Source organism: Belonocnema kinseyi, chromosome 1 (genome assembly GCF_010883055.1).
Source record: "Belonocnema kinseyi isolate 2016_QV_RU_SX_M_011 chromosome 1, B_treatae_v1, whole genome shotgun sequence".
Lineage (NCBI taxonomy): Eukaryota > Metazoa > Arthropoda > Insecta > Hymenoptera > Cynipidae > Belonocnema > Belonocnema kinseyi.
This window is the reverse complement of record NC_046657.1, coordinates 2,833,995-2,851,917: the sequence shown is the minus strand read 5'-3', so window position 1 is coordinate 2,851,917 and position 17,923 is coordinate 2,833,995. Positions and strand designations below refer to the sequence as shown.

Sequence of the window (17,923 nt, the reverse complement as noted above, 5' to 3'; positions counted from 1 at the left end):
AACCCTCCCTTATTAACTGAAGTTTTGGTGGGCCTGACGTTATAACTACAATCTCCACCATATGACGATTTGCTACTTAACTTTCACATGATTTCGACTCAGAAAATAAACTTATTACATAAATCTATCTATGAAAGCATAGATAGGGCAACATGGGAGGACCGTATAAAAAACTAAGATATAGAGGGCGCCTGGACAATGTTATGGAATATGCTTGTTAGATGTACGATCGAAGTGTTTGGTACCGCAGTTGTAGGAAGAATGTCTGGTGATGCGTGGTGGAATGATGAAATTCAGGCTGCCCAAAAATCAAAGAGAGAAGCGTAGAGGAGAACTTTTAACATCGCAAGTCTCAGCAATGAGAAAAGAAATAGACGTAGAAATTATTATAGACACGAAAACAGGATGCTCAAACGATTAGTTAAGGAACGTGAAGATACAATTAGAGCAGAAGGAGAGATGAAAATACAAAACGACTTTGAAGGAAGCAAGAAACTGCTTTATAAAAAAATGAAAGGAAACAAAACTACAGAATTTGTCAACATGAGAAATTGTAGCGAGGAAATGGTATATGATGCAGACGGAATAATAGAGGCTTTCAGAGACTATTTGAGAAGACAATTCGAAAATGAAGCTATAGGACACCACAACTGCGATATTGAACACGATGCGATAGAAAACTCAATTGAGAAAATCTGTGTTACTGAGGTTAGGGATATAATTAAAAAGTTTAAAAACGGTAAGGCTGCCGGGGTAGACAGTATTAAGGCTGAAATGCTTAAACACGATGGCGAGAGCATACCACATAGACTGTGCGAATTGATAAATTTATGTTTCGAGATGGGAGACGTCGCAGACGACCGGAAAAAGCGATTATCTTACCAATATACAAAAGGAAGGGAGATAAAAGCGATTGAAATAATTACAGAGGGATTAGCTTATTAAATACCGTAAGTCAAATATACTAAAAAATACTTATTCGTTGGGTAATGAAAATAAAAGAAGCAAAGATTTGAGAAGACCACAGTGGGTTTATGCCAGGAAGGTCATGTACGGATCAAATATTTAGCTTAAGGCAAATAACAGAAAAAAGTTTGAGAGTAGGAAAAAAACTCTTCTGTGCATTTGTTGACCTAGAAAAAGCTTTTGACAATGTAGATAGATGTAAACTTTGGGAAGTCCTGAAAGAGTATGGAGTAAATGGATAGCTCCTACAAGCTATAAAAACAATATATACGGGTAGCAAAGCGAGAGTAAGCGTGAATGGGAAATTGAGTGACTTTTTCGATATTATTCAGGGAGTTAGATAAGGGTGCGTTATGTCTTCATGGTTATTTTGATTATTAATGGACAAGTGTTTAAGAATGGCTCTTTTCGATGAAGAGGGTGTGGATCTCGAAAGAGTAAGGGTACGTGGGTTAGCGTTCGCAGATGATAAGGTTGTTATGGCAGAGTCAATCGAAGACTTACAAAGAATGTTGAATAAACTAGATGCAAGCATGAAGAGCATGGGACTCAAAATTTACGCAAATAAAAGAAAAACTATGGTGTTCGAAGGAAAGAGTGAGAAAACACTATGCAATATTTTATTATATGAAGAGAGAATTGATCAAGTTGATAAGTTCGTATACCTTGGTAGCTTATTTACTAAGGACGGGAAGACAGATAAGGAATTAGATAGACGCACAAACGAAGGTAAGAAGGTTATTCGTAGAGCAGGTCCCCTTATCAGAAGTAAAAATATATCAAATAAAGCTAAAATGGCAAAACATTATTTTATATTTGCACTGACTGTACTATACGGTAGCGAGACATGCACTTATCAAGAAAAAGATAAGAGTAAAATTAACGCAATTGACATGAAATTCATGCGCATAATATGCGGGAGAACCCTGATGGACAAGGTAAGTATCGAGATAATTCTAAAAGAATGTGGTGCAGAAGAGATTCTAGTAGACACATAGGAAATAAATCGGTTAAGATGGTTCGGGCATGTTGAGAGAATGCAAATGAACGACTCAAGGTAAAGTAAATGACAGCGTGCCCAGAGGTAGACCGCGGAAAGAATGATTAGAATGTATGAATGATACCCTAGTTAGAAGAGACATGAGAAGTCACGGAAACACGAGAGCCTGTATGAAAAAATGCATGGAAATAAAAGAAGCTAGAGAAGTATGCCAGGACAGGAAAGTATGGCGGCAAATAGTTAATAAAAAGAGTGTCAGTAGAGTGAATGACGCCTGAAACAAAAGACCTTGACCACTAATGGACACAAGTGGGGAACCTTATATAAAGGGAAACGGCTTAATGGTGTATATATCTTCGCACGCATCTTAGCATAACAGGTGAAAATAAATAGAGAGTGTAATATTGCGGATAATTGTTTATTAAATTTTTATTTACTTTCGTTTATCCCCTGTCGTGTGAAAATAATACATTGAAGAATCGAAGGATTCAGTTTATCAAATCAAAATATAATTACATGTACATAAAACGTAGTTCCAAATAGTGTTAGCTAACGATGGGCATTAAAACCGTCGTTGTGGTGGGGGAAAGATTTTTATAAACCGTCTTTTGTCTGGATATTCTAAAATTTCCTCCGGAAGCATTAATTCCGCGTGTGTTCTTGCCTTCGGAATAAGAACTCGTTCCAGTCTTTCACTATATATAGCATATAATCCCCAAAACAGGTGATCGCCATCTAAGAATCCAAGGATGCACATATCGGGAACTGATATTAATACACGATAAGGCATGAATGGTCGCACTGGTATGAATTCTGTTTTTCCTTTGACTTCTTTCAGTCGAAAATAGCCAGAAGGCAATTTTATATGATCATGTCTTAACCCTATAGTCGATTCGTGTTCATCAAGATCTGTAAAAAATGGTACGATTTCAGGAAACCTCTCATCATGATTATGATTTCGAGCGTGGACATAGACAACGAGAGGTATGTAAGTTTTAAAATATTTGGCAAGGGCATTAATATCGTAATCAGGAGCCGCTGCGGTAAGAGTTTTATATGCTTCTACATAAGGAATTGAGTCATAGGGTTGTACGTCAGAAGATTGTCCAACAGAAGAATGTCCAACAGAAGATTCTCCAACAGAAGTAGAAAGTTTTTTTCTTTTGTATGGTCGTTTTACAATGTGATTTTGGTTCTGATGGGGATTTTGGTGATATTGATTCTGATTATTGTCCATCTGTGAACTGAAATCTGCAAAAAGAAATAATATCGTTTTAATTTTAATTTTGTAATAAACCTATAATATTGTTTGGGCAAATTATTTAAAATTATATCTACCAGCAGAATTCCAAATGATGATCAAGGTGGCGACCAGAGGATAAAGAATCCTCATTTGGTCAAAATCGAGAAATTTTTAAGTAACTGAAGACTTTATCAACAATCTAACTGATGAATGTAACTGATGAATGGAAGTTTAAAGTATACAATACACTGGTGGTCGGTTCTGTACATAGGTCCACATTATATTCTTCTTTTTTCAAACGTCACTGTTGTTTTGTCAATATCATGCTATACATAGAAGCTAACTTTCAGTTAACTCGAAAATGCGTTGCAATTTCGACAATAGAAACAAACAAAATGTTTCAACAAAGAAATGAAATGTGAAAATATACTCAGTCAAGGGCCTGTAACATTGATATTCTTTCGATCTCGGGCGCAGTATCGTAGCACGGAAATGACGTACCACACGGTCTTTTTCTAAGGCGCTCCAGTAAATCCGAGCATAGACAGTCAGGGATTTGTAACCGCGGAATTGCGCAACTCGACTGTCCTAACAGCGCCTCTCCCTCCACCGTTTGGACCCCTTCCTCACGTATGCTGCTATCGAAATTTCTAGGAAGGCCATATATCAAGATCCACTATGTCAAGGTTCCATGGCAATCTATTCACATGCTTTACTTTTTTACCCGAGAAAACTCTAATTGTTTATGTTTAAAGTAGAAGGAGGTTAATGTCATTATTGTACTAGTTGTCGCACCAAAAAGAACATTCAAGTACAAACAGTATAAAATTTATGAATAAAAGTGTTTTTTTTATTATTGATGTAGGTTTTTTTGACAAGAGAAATTAATTAATAGTTTGAGATGTTAATTTTGTTTGTCTACTTGGTCATAATCAATAGTATTAAAATATTGATTAATTTTTAAGATTGTGAAAAAAACGCTCTCAATAATAAAATATGAATTTCATGTTTAGAAAGAAAAATCTTACAAGTATAAGGAATGACGTTGACATTCTGCTTGTAAGGAGATTGTGGGGAAAGTGTTCTCGTCTCTCCGTAGCTCATTTGGTAGAGCATCAGACCGGCAATCTGAAGGATCTGGGCTCATATCCCAGCGGAGCTAGGGAGCGTTTTTTTCACAATCTTAAAAATTAATCAATATTTTAATATTATTCATTATGACCAAGTAGACAAACAAAATTAAAATCTTAAACTATTAAAAGTATTTTTTAATCGGATTATATCCAAGTCATCTATCCGAAAGCATCCGCACGAACCTAAACATAATTTTCAAACTGAATGAATCCGAATCAATCCGAAAACTGATTTATCCTGATTGGAAATCAATTCGTGTCCGGAATAATTCTTGTTTGTTCGGATTGGAAATATACTTCGGATTCTTTCATATTCATACGGATTGAAGTTTCGGATAGAATTGGATAGAGAAGCATTGATTTTTAAGGGTTTCTCATTAAAATGGATTATAAAGTTTTTTTTATTAGTTCGCATGTATTCCTATCTGAAACTTTCGCCAGGGTAGTTTGATAAATAATTTTTCCCCTATTTTTAAGAAATCAGAGCTAGGCAGTATTTCACAAAAATCGTATTTGAGGTATCTAAAAAGCAGAATAAATTCAGTCAAAATACACTTGCAATACCGCACAGAGAAAATACAATTAGCTGATGTAGCTCAAATATATCAACAAAATACATTTGAATATTTTGTAATATTATTTAAAATACATGTAAGAATTATATTTTGTAGTTTAGGTAGTTTGTGTATTTTCTTGAAAATAGTTTCTAATATCATCATATAAAAATTATATTACGAATCTCCAGGGTGTATAAAAAGTCTAGAAATTTTATAGTGAAAGAGTGGTAATGCAAGAGAAGAAAAAAAAGAGAGGAGAGAGTATGAAGAAAGGAAGAGGAGAGACTGTTGATGATGATGAGAGGAGGGGCGGTAAGTGTTGCCTTGGAGAGGGGTTCGGAGAGGAAATAGCGGAAATCGATTTGGGGAGGGATGGGAGTGGGGGTTGAATCCCACAATACTGTACATAGAGATGCGCAGTACCAGTATGTGGTACATTGAGGCCACATGAGGTATACAAGCGTGCACAATGAAAGCCTACTACATGTAGGGGCGTGCAGTAGATATACATTGAACGCCAGGCTTCGCATTGGAGGCCGCCGATGTGCAGAGCTGCGCATTAAAGTTATATGAATCACACAGGTGCGCAGTACAGTCTTTCGGTAAATACATCTGCGCAGTACCGTTATATGATATGAGGTGCTGCTTAGTAGAGTTCTGAAATGCATATGGTTGTACATCACAGAGCTCTGTGTTGTACATGACTGCGCAGTGCAGCCCGATTATATGCAAAGCTTTCTTTATATTTATGGCTGCGCAGTTGAACCCTGCAAAGTGCATGACTATGCAACAGAACCTTGTAACTTTAATGAATGTGCAGTAGATGTGTGATATGCACGTTTCTGCGCATTAGATCTCTTACTGTTTAGGGCTGTGCAGTCAAGTCATTTTATGCGCAAGACTGCGCGTTGGGGCCCTGTAATGTTTAGGGCTGTGCGACTAAGTCATGTGATGCACAGAGCTGTGTTTTAGATATTTAAAACGCGCAGAGATGCGCAGTAAATCCTAAAAACGCGGGTTGAACAGCAGACAAGCGCGTTCCATAATTGTGCACAGCAAAGACCTGCTATGTTTATGAATGCGCGGTGTGTATAAAATGTGGACAATATGACGCACTGCAGGCCGCCGATATGTAGAGCTGCCGGTGTATAGTCTTGCAGTACATACATCTGCGAAGAACCCTCATAGAATATGTATTACTGCGCACTAGAGTCCTTAAATGCATATGCATGTGCATCAAAGCTCTGTGTTGTACATTACTGAGCAGGAAAGCCTGATGATGGGCAAGGTTGTGCAGTAGACTGCCGTTATATTAAGGGATGCACAGTTGAGCCCTTCCAGGTGCATGACTGCGCGTTAGAATCTTGCAACGTTAATAGCTTCACAGTAGATGCACACAATGAACGTCGCTCCGTATTAGAGCGCGTACTGTTCAGAAATGTGCAGTATATGAATGTGATACACATACCTGCGCATTAGGCCCATGTGTTGTTCAAGGCTGTGCAGCTAAGTTGTGTGATGAACAGGGCTGTGTAGCAGATATTTTTAACATATCGAGATGCACAGTAAATCATGTAGAGCGGGGGGTGCACAGCAGACATTCATATTGAATAATGGTACACGACAAAGACCTACTATGTTTATGGGTGCGCAGTAGATATACAATGTACGCAATGCTGTGTATTGGTGGCCGCTGACATGTATAGCTGCGCATTAGAGTTGCATGACTCGTACAGATGCGCAATACAGTCATGCAGTACATACATTTGCTCAGTACCCTTGTAAGATACTTAGGGATGCACGTCAGTGCTCCGTGTTGTACATGGATGCTCAGTCAAGTCCGATGATGTGCAAGGTTGTGTAGTAGCCTCCCGTAATATTCAGGGCTGCACAGTTGAGTCCTGTGATGTGCATAGCTGCACATTAGAACCTTGTAACGTTAATGGCAGAACGCGGAGTTGACAGCTTATCGCACTGCAGTCCTGTAGTACATAGAGCTGCAAAGTACCCTTATGCTGTACATTAAGCTGCACTGTAGAGTTCTGTACGGTGCATGGATGCGCATTACAATCATTTTATGTACAGGCCTGCGTAGTAGTGTTCTGATGTGTACAGGCCTGCGAATAGAACGCTGTAATGTACGAGACGGCGCAGTAGAACTTTGTAATGTTTAGGAATGCAAAAAACCTTAAAATGTGCAGGAGTACGCAGTAGAGTAGTGCAGTGTGCAGTAGGGTCCTGTAATTTGCGGACCTGCGTAGTAGTGTAGTAGATTAATCTGAACAATAGAGTCCCGTTGTGTGCAGTAGAGATGTAGGTCTTGACAGCTGTGCAGTTCAGTCCTGAAGTACAAAGGGGTGCGCAGTCGACATAGGTGGTACATAAAATCGCGCAGTAGATATCTACTATATCAATGGGTTCTACGAAGAATAGGCTATTTTGTCGTTCCCGTTATGAATCAGGCTAACTTCATTTAGCTAAGTTTTCAGGAGGAATAAATAACTAGTGTTTTGTGTCACCTAAAGATGCACAATACAGCCTTGAAGTAGCTAGGTATATTTAGTAGAGATCTATGGTAATTAAGGCTGCGCAGTAGAGAAATACTATATGCTAAGTTTCTCAATACAAATTACAGTGCGTGTGTACATAGGGATGTGCATAAGAGATATTCGGTGTGTAAGGCTGCGCAGTAGAGACTTGAGACATTCAGGGATGTACAGTAGATACTTACAATATATAGACATATTTATCACAAAAATATTGCGCATCTCTATTTTCTATAAATACCTCACTTAACATATAAATGTGTTATAAATACCTACTGTGTCGCCCTAAGTACCATGTATCTAATGTGCAGTCTAATTTGCAATATGCCTCTATTGCGCAGTTCTGAGTACTGAAAGGCTCTACTGCGCATTATGATGTACAAAAATAGTGTACGGCCCGCCTGTTGTTTTGCAAATCTCTACTCCGCATCCCTACATATCTTAGATATCTAACGCGCAGTCTAATTTATCATAAAAGTTTACTGCGCAGATTTGAATCCCATAAACACATACTCCACAAATATATTTCTTATATATACCTACTGCGCAGCCTTAAGTATCATATGTATCTACTGTGCAGGCTTACTTACCATATGCCTTTATTGCGCAGTTCTGAGTATGGAAGGAATCTACTGAGTAGCATGATATACAGAAACAGTGTACCGACGAGCCTGATGTATAATTTATCATAAAAGCAGTATAATTTATCATGAAAGTCTACTGCGTCAATTTCAGTCCAAAAAATACATATTGCGCAGATCCATTTATGACAAATTCATACTGCGCAGCTCAGTGCCGCACATACATAATACATACTGCTCAACTCTATTTCTAATAAATAACTACTGCGCCGTCCTGAGAATAATGCGTATTTACTGCGCAGTCTTACTTACCATATGCCTCTACTGCGCATCCGAAGATATCTTATGTATCTACTTCGCATACTTATGTACCACGTTTATTCACTGCGCACTTGTATGCTTCACAGATCTCTACTGCGCATCTCTACGCACTTTAGGACTCTACTGTCCCCTACCACCCCCTTAAAATGGGGCCACCCTTTTTTCACTCTTTTGTACTCCCACTCTTTGAATATAAAAATCCTAGATTTATAATAGAATTTTTATATGTATGTTGTTATTAGAAAGTATTTTCAAGAAAATACACAAAATACCTCAACTACATAATACAATTCTTAGATGTATTTCATTTTGATTTGAATTAATATCCAATAAGAAAATCTAACTATTCTATTTTTGTGAAAAGTAATTCTTTTCGGTTGAAAATTTATCTTCTTGGTTAAAATTGAACTACTTTATTTTAAATTCGTTTTATTTTGGTTTGAAAATGCATTTTTTTGACTTAAAACTATTTTATTTTTGATAGAAAATGTATCTTCTTTAGTTCAAAACTCAACTGTTTGTTTCAAAGTTATCTTTTTGTTTTGTAGAATATGAATCATCTTGGTTAAAAATTCAACTATTTGTTTCGAAATTTAACTCTTTTTTTTTAATACATTGTTTTTATTAAAAATTCATCATTTTAATTGAGAACTCAAAGTTCAAAGTAAAAGTAATTTTTTCGAAAATTTATATTTGCGGGTTGAACATTGAACTTTTTTGTAGAAAATTCCACCATTTGATCAAAAATAAAACTATTTGGTTAAAAAGTAACTTTCTTGATGAAAATTTACCTTCTTATTTAGAAATTCAAACAATTTTGTTTGGAACACATCTATTTTATGCATGTACGTACATTTACAAATATTCTAAAATATTCCAAAACATTTATAAAATATATCGAATAAAATCTAGAAGAGTTTGAAACCATTTTTCTAGTTTAAAAAGACTTGACATATATTTTAGGAAAAATCAGAATCATGTTAACATACATATATGCACAAGTTTTTTAAAAATTACAACAACAAGAAAATAAACAAAAATTTCAAATGATTTCACAAATTTTTGAAAATGTTGATTTTTGAAAATTTGTAATAAAAAATTTAAAAGCTTCTGGAAATCCTGTGAAGCTTTTGAGAGAATAATTTTTTTCGAAGTTTCCTAGGAAATGATCTTTAATTTGTTTGGTAACATTAATTTCAACAGAATATTCAAAAACATTTCAAAAAGTTTTTGTAATTTTCACAAAAGAATTTGAGAAATCCTAAAGAAATTTCTTCACTTTTGAAATTTTTTGCAAAGCTTTCAAAAAATCAAATCATTTTAAAAAATACATAAAAGTTTTGTAAAAAATTTTTAAATAATTCAAAATTAAAAAAAATAAAAGCAAAATGTAGGCAGTCGGTTCGCAGAGATCCTTTTGTTCACTTGTTTCACTTGTTTTTTACAAAAGTTTTATGATGCTTGCAAGTTTAAATTATTCCACTATTCTTTAAATTCCTTGACTTCGCTAACGCTCCTAAATTCTTGAAACTTTCTGAATTTTCCTAAAAATCTCTGAATTTCTTTAATTCTCTGAATTCCATGAATTGTTTGAAATCCTTGATTTCCCTTAATTATGAATAATTCCGAATGCCCTAAACGCTATTAAACCTCATAAATTCTCTGATTTTCCTAAAATTCTTTAATATCCTGAATTTCTTGAATTTTCTGACACCCGAGAGTCAAAATCAATTTTTCAAATGTTTTGGATGTTGATTCTTGGGTGTCAGGAAGAGAGCATCGTGGTGTTGGTGCTGCTCTATCTGCTTGGGTATTTTTTGTTTTTTATTTTTGTTTACGTTTGTAAGTGTGCTATATGAGTTACGAAACGTTGATGTTTATTTTTTAAAGATGTTTTTTGTTGTTGTGATTTGACAATAAAAAAGACGAAAAAAATAAAAAAGGGAACGAAGGGAATTTGGTTGGTTGCCTTTTTCTTTTTTCTTCTCTATTTTTGTGCAAGGAGGAAAACGATTTCATTTTCTTTTTTAGGAAAAAAAAAATTATTTTCTTTATCTTTTTTCAAATTTCAATAAGAACATTTTATGTTGGTTCTCCAAGTTTGGTTGCCGGATTCTTGGTTTTTATTTTCGAGAATTCTGCACATTAATTTCTTAAATTTTCATAAATTATTTAATTTTATGCATTCCTTGAACTCTATAAATTTATTTATTTCTCTAAATTCTATGAAACCTTTGGGTACTCGGAATTGCTTTAATTCTATTAAGTTTTTGTATTTCCGAAATATTCTGATTTTCTGAAATTCTTAACTTTCTGCAAATCCCATGAAATCCTTAAGTATTCTTGATTCTCTAAATTTCTTGAATTTCTTTAAAGTTCTGGCATTATCTGAATTCTCTGCAATCCTTAAATATCCTGAAATCCGTAAAAATCTGTGAATTCCTTGAATGATATAAAATCCTTAAATTTTTTGAAATGTTTCAATTCTCTGGATTTCCTGAAATCCTTGGATACTGGAAATTGCTTGAATTCTCTGAATTTCCTGTATTACTTAAATATTCAAATTTTTGGAAATTTAATAAATCTTCGAAATCCCTTGAGAGTTTTTAAATATTCTAAATTCTGTCAATTTCTTGAATTTTCCTAATTATCTGACATTTTTCGAATTCCCAGAAAAACCTGAATTCCATGAATATTCTAAATTCCTGGAATTATCCAAATCTCTTAAATTCCCTCAATTCTTTTGAATCCTTCTGTGTTCTTTTCATGATTTTGATGTCCTTGGACTTGAGGAAGCTCTAAGAATTTATGAAATTCCACGAGTTCAAGGAATTCATACAATTTAAATAAATTTAGGATATGGGAATTCAGGGGATTTAAGTTTATTTTAAGAAAGTTAAAAGAATTAAAAAGGATTTTAAAGACTTAAAAAGAATTCGAAGCAATTTGAAAGTATGAAAAATAATTAATAGCTGAATATTTAAAAGCAGCTTTCCAATTTTCGATGTTAATGTTTCCAAAAATTAAAAAAATTCCTAGAAATATAAAACCATGCCTGCAAAATTATTATTTTACATTTGAAAGTGAATAAATTGTAAAATTTATAACATGATAACTTTTTTGTATTTGTGTATTACTAGTATTGAATCAATAAGGAAGTCTTGTTTTTAGAGGGTTGATGAAAATTTATTGTTTTCATTAAAATTTAAGAAGAATTTGAGGAATTTAGAGCTTAATAATTTATATGTATAAAATGAAAGCTTTAAACACTTTGGAAATTCACAATTTTATATTAAATTCCGCCTAACTGTAAAATTTTATAAATTAAACAGTTCAAAGTTTTCTGATTAAGAAATATGAAACCACCCTCAGCATGTTTGACCCCATTGCAAAACCCTCGGATAATTTTTCATTCAAAAAATAAACAGAGATTTTCCTTTTGCACAAAGTCGTTGGGTTTACCAACGATTTAAATATTCGCTTTATTTCTATTCTCTAAGTCCCTCCAATTTGTCCAAACTTGGATAACCTTTAGTTTTTAGTATCCTATTTTTAGCATTCAATTAATACAATTTGCCATCATGTATTTCAAGAGTGTTTAGGAGCAATAATTAGGGATGTGAGACATTTTTTTATGCTTTGGGATTTTAGTTATTAACCAAAAATAACTAGGCAATAGAGAAAATAATGTATTAAACCACCTCTTTCTTTTTTTTTTGCATACATTTTTCTAAAATGATCTAGGTATTCAAAATATTGTTCCAACTTTTTACACAGATCATATCAATTTATATTTTTCCTGAAGTCCCATTTTCTCTAAAAAATGGTAGAGGGTCTGGTTCTTAGAAATTGGATATATTTATACTCAGTGGCGGACTGGCATGGGGGCGCCGCCGGGGTTCCCCGACTGCGCCCCCTTGGTTGGCGCCCCTAAGCCATGCCAAGGCAAACCAGAAAGATTATATCGTTTAAACAAATAAATATATCTTAGATTTCAATGGAAAGAGTGAAAAGAATATCCAATAATATCCACGATTTACACTTGTAATCCTATAAGTAATACCAGTAATGTAAAAAGTGTCTTCTAATTTCTTTTCACCCATATTATTCTTATGAAATTTCCTAATGCATGGTTTGGATTCTATCACAGAAAATATTTTTAAATTAATAATTAATTATTCATATTGAAACAGTAAAAGGGAAAGGAATATTCTTGTCATCAACTTCATTATGGAATTTTAAATTCGTTTGTTGCCGATGCAATCCATAATATATTTATTGATTAAAAATGTATAGGACACCTAAATGCATTTTTATGGCCGCACGCTAATATATTGATTTTTTTACATATGTTAACTTTTAAAGACGCCTATACGTACCTCGAGGGATTTTCTAGATCAACTTATTTATGTAAAAAGTATGACTCCATTTTCGCTTACAAATATAATATATAATAAATTTATTACAAAATCTCGACTAATTATCGGCTGTAATTCATTATTTTAGTAATCGCTAAGTTTAAATTCAATTTTTATATTAAAAAATGACTACTTATTAGTCGAAATTTTCTCTAAAACAAGTTATTACTTTACATTTCAAGATTTTGGATCAAAGGATATATTTCATTATTTTGGAAATTGTAAAATATTACTACACTTTGCTATAATTTTCTATAATAATTGTTATTTTATTATAATTTCAGCATTTTTTGTAATTGTTAATGTTGTTATTATAAATTACTTAGTTAATTCAAGACTTAAATCATCTCGGCAACAATACTTCAAAACTTGCAGTCTATATTGTGTGACAAGTTTTTAATTCTTGAAAAATAATAACAAAACATGAAAAAAATTAACTCTTAGGCGAAAAACATTCTGCCCAATGCGCGGGCACAACATTTATGCACAAACTTTTTAAAATTAAAGGCCAAAGAATCGACAAAACTGTTAATGCAAAATAAAGTACAAATTTTATTCATAATGAATAATTTAATATTTTTGTTCATTATTTTGCTCTAAATTTTATTCTCAGCTACCTTGAAAAATGTATCGTTTCAATCAATTTCTATTATTACAATTCATTATGTGCATGGGTATTGAAACAGACATATTTTCACTGTCTTGTTTTTATAAAATAAAGAGGTCGCCTTCTATAAATAAAGTATTTTGTTATTAGAAAAATTAAAATTTTTATTTTCAGTCATTTTTTAAGATTAAAACAAAGCTTAAAATAAAAAAAACGCGTTCCACAAAAATGATTAATAACGAATTTGGAGCTCTTATGTGGGTGAATGAATTTCGTCCTATTCAAACGTTATCGATCAGTTTGTACTTTTTTTTAATGCACCATTTTTTAAATTAATTTTTTTTTTTTAATGACTTTTTCTGATGACCTTTTTTTTAGAAGTCGCCCCCAGTGTTGGTTCCCCGGCCGCGCCCCTAGCTACCCAGTCCGCCACTGTTCAAACTAACTTCATATCTAATAATAAATAGATCGATGATCTCAAAATTATAAATAATTACTTCTTTTTTACACAATATGATCTTTCGATTTACATGTACCCATTCAGCAACAAAAATATGGGGACATTTTAAATAATAATAGGGAAACAACAGAATAAAATAAATATCAGGGCAATTAGAAATATAAAATCATAAGGAACAATATAATATAAAATTCAACAAATCATAATAAATATAAATCACAAAATTCACAATGATCCACATATAAATTAATCCAGTCAAGGATATTCCATAAATAATGTGCCAATAAAACTAAAAAAACCCATCAAGTAACTAAAACAAACAGAGACCGAAGACGGATAGTTGTTTACAAATAGATTTTTGCAACATTAATAATGCAAATCTTGCATTAAATTTTATCACTTAAAATTCAAAGCTAATTAAACCGTTCAAAATGGAATTGTAAACCTATCAATTTCTCTATAAAAAATAAATAATCCCAAATAAATTGAAAGAATTCAAAATTTAAAATTTTGTCATTTAATTAAAGAATCTCTAAATATTATTATTTCAGATTAAAATTTCGAGAATAAAAAAAATTAAAAACGTTAAAAATTGAAATATTTGTAAATTAGAATTATAAAAATTGTATTATTAAAAATTCAAAGCTAATATTATTGCATCCAAAATTAAATTATTCGAAAATTTAAACTTTTAAATAAAAATAATTTTCAGTTCAAAGTGATTCAAATTTTAAAATTGTTAACTGTAAACTAAATTGAATGTTTTAATGTCAACACTGCTGAAATTATAGAATTTTAAACTGTTGATCACTTTTATTTGATGCGATAATTTTGTCTGAAATAAATAAAAAAGTAATTCTCCCTTATTTTCACCGTTCAAAATGTCAAGAAAATGTATTATGAATAAAAACTGAAAATGTATATGTTTACAAACCTGTTAATACAAAATAATTTTTAATGTAAAGTACTGAAGTTTCAAAAATGTGTACTTCAGATCGTTTAAACCGAAATGAGTGCAAACTTTATTTAAAAATTTAAAAATAATGAGTCATTAACAATTTGATTAAAACTGTTTTTGAACGCAACCTCTTCAAAATGTTAATTATATAGTAACTAATTTTAAGAAAAAAATTTAAAGTGTAACGTTGAACATGAAAATTCAGAACTTTAAAATTATAACCGCTCAAAATTAAAGAAAATATTCATTTTCTGAGGTATTAAACGTACATAAAAATACAATGATAATGTTGATTAATATTGCTTTTTTAACTGTTTTTTAGAAAATTTGTACTTTTGACTAAAAAACTCAAAAATTGGGTATAAAATATACCTATTCGATTGAAAACGTATCATTCCGGTTAACTCGTTTGCTAGAAAATCAATTTTTTAATTAAAAATCAAGTATTTTCCTGAAAATTCATCTTTTTTGGTTACATTCAAGTGTTTTTTTATTTTCAATTGCAATATTTTATTCTTGAAATATCTAATATCACACTTTACGTCGAATATTCATCTTTGTGAGTTGAAAATTCAACGGGGAACTAATATACTTAACTAAATTTGTCTATTTTATCGAAAATTCAACTGTTATATAGAAAATTCGTCGTTCTGGCTTAAAACATCAATAATTGGATAAAAAATTCAACTACATATTTCATACAAAATTAAAATGATTTGCACGAATTTGTTTTCTTTTTTATTGATATTTAATTGTCCCCAATGAAAATTTAACTTCTTTATTTTGTGGTAAAAATTTATATTTTTTTATTTCAAAATAAAACTATTTATTTAGAAAAAATTTAATGAAAAAATAGAATGAAAAAATAGTTAAGTAAAATTTGTACAAAAATTACATCAATTGTTCAAATTATTTAGTAGAAAATGTATGTAATTTGTTAAAAATTCGCCCTTTTTATAGAAATTGATCTTAGTTGAAAATTCAACTATTTGGATAAAAGTTTATGCATTTTGTTAAAAATTAATTTGTTTAGTTAAAAATTGGACTTTCTCATTTGAAAATAGTGTATTTCGTGTAATTTTTTCCAAATATTAAAAAATAGTGTCATTGTTTAAAAAAAGTTTAAAATGGTTTAACAGTGAGGTGAGTTCGAGGCCTGTAGTTAGGAATTCAGTCACTGCTGGAAATTAGTACAAATTTTTAATCATTTAAATTAATAGTATTTTAAATTTCTTAGTTTCAAAGAATTTAAGTTATACATAACCTCTGTCAAGTATCTTTTCCGAGGAGCTTAGATTGTGATTTATTTATTTTTTGTTTATCTGCTGGATTTGATAATGTTATGAATTATCTAGGTCCATTTAACGATTTTTATGAACTCATAATATTCAAAATTTGGTTATTATGAATTTAAAAATGGATTGTTTTTAATATTTGGACTCTTATTTTAAATTCCTTAATTTTATTGGGTCATAATTTTTGATGTAATTATAATAATTATAAAATTAAGATATATTTTTGATAATCTTAAATCTTCATTTAAAAATAAAATTTTTAATTATTCATAAACAAATTGATTTTCAGATCATTTGAATTGTGAGTATAAAACAATAAAATTGCATTAATTTTTTCATTTAATATTATTATGGTAACAAAAACTAACCGTTGATTAAAGTGGGACGATGGTCGTAGGGGCTAAAGCGTAGGCTTTGAACCCACTCCTTCGCCTTGCGGGTTCGATTCCCCGCCTCGCACTCTGGAAGAGTCTCGGTGGCCCATACTGTGAACACTAGCCTAGCAAGGGAGTTGTTCATCTCCAGAGAGTCGTGGGACCGATACCTCTAGAGAAAAAGGTTTTCTCTAAGTACTTAAAGCTGTTGTTGCTGTTGGTGGTTTGGAACCCACCTTAAACTGTAGGTCCCCCTTCCACCACCAAGTAAGTGTGTGGGGGGTGTGTAAAGGAATAGAGAAGAAGGTGCAAGAAAAATGTAAACCCTTAGGGGACACAATAGAAGCTTCCATTCCAACTAAACATTGATTATTTTATTTCGTAATTCTCAATTTTACCGTAAAGATTCCAATCTTAGCGTGAAGGGAAACCGCGTAGCTTCTGGATTAGCGGGAGTAAAATAACAAAATTATTTCAAATAAAAAAAAATCGAAAGAGCCTGAATCTTGAAATTTAAAAAACCTGTGACTCGCAAACATTTTGCAACGTCAAGCAAATAATACTAATAGATTATTGAAAACATTATACCTGTTAAATAAAATTGATTAGTGCCTTGATATAAGTAAAGAGTTGAAAATAAGTTAAAAAATTTAAAGAAAAAACGCGATTTTCTAACTATACTCTAAGAGAAAATTGCTATAAATAATAATAAACTGTTTTAAAATCATTAATTTGTGGACTATTCATAATAAGAGGTTGATGCGAATGTATTTTCTTCGTATCAATATGACGCCCAAATGGTGAAAAAATGATGCGAAATAAGTATAATCATACATGACTCGTTCCAAAGATTTTTTTAATCTAGCCAAATTCTGCTTCACCTTCTCAGCGAATTAGTTGGAGATTATTTTCCGAATAATAGTATGTAAGATTTGCAACAGTTTTATAAAAAATTATTACACTTTTTCGCATGGATGATTTTCGATTAACAATTGCAATGCCTGGACGATTTTTCCTTTTAAAAATAGCTGTATATTGCAAACGGCTTATCATACAAAAAAAACTGACAGAAGCAAAAAAGTTTTCATTTTTGCTCATAGATGCTGAGAATGATTTTATTAAAGTTTTTTGTTAATAATGAATGAAATTGTTAAATATATGATCAGAGAACCCGATGAAACATATCGCAAGTTAACGTTGGTTTAATCAGTGATAAAAAAAATTGATTAGTTAATCGCCTATTTATTCAATTTTCATGGAATTAGCTATAAATATTTAATAATTTAATGTCATCAGTGGTTAACCTGATTGTTAGATATTAGATTGATCTAATAAATATAAAACTTATATCCTTTAAAAATAACGAATAGACAGTTTCCTAGTATTATTTTTATATCATTTTACTACCATTTAATACATACTGATATTGTCTTCTTTGTTATTTTTAAAGTTTCTAAATGTTTG

General features: G+C 31.8%; 1 protein-coding gene across 1 annotated transcript in view; it reads left to right on the top strand.

Moving 5' to 3' along the window:
• LOC117167135 (NACHT domain- and WD repeat-containing protein 1) overlaps positions 1 to 17,923 on the top strand; it is an 898,576-nt gene that overhangs the window by 427,445 nt on the left and 453,208 nt on the right. The window lies entirely within an intron of this gene.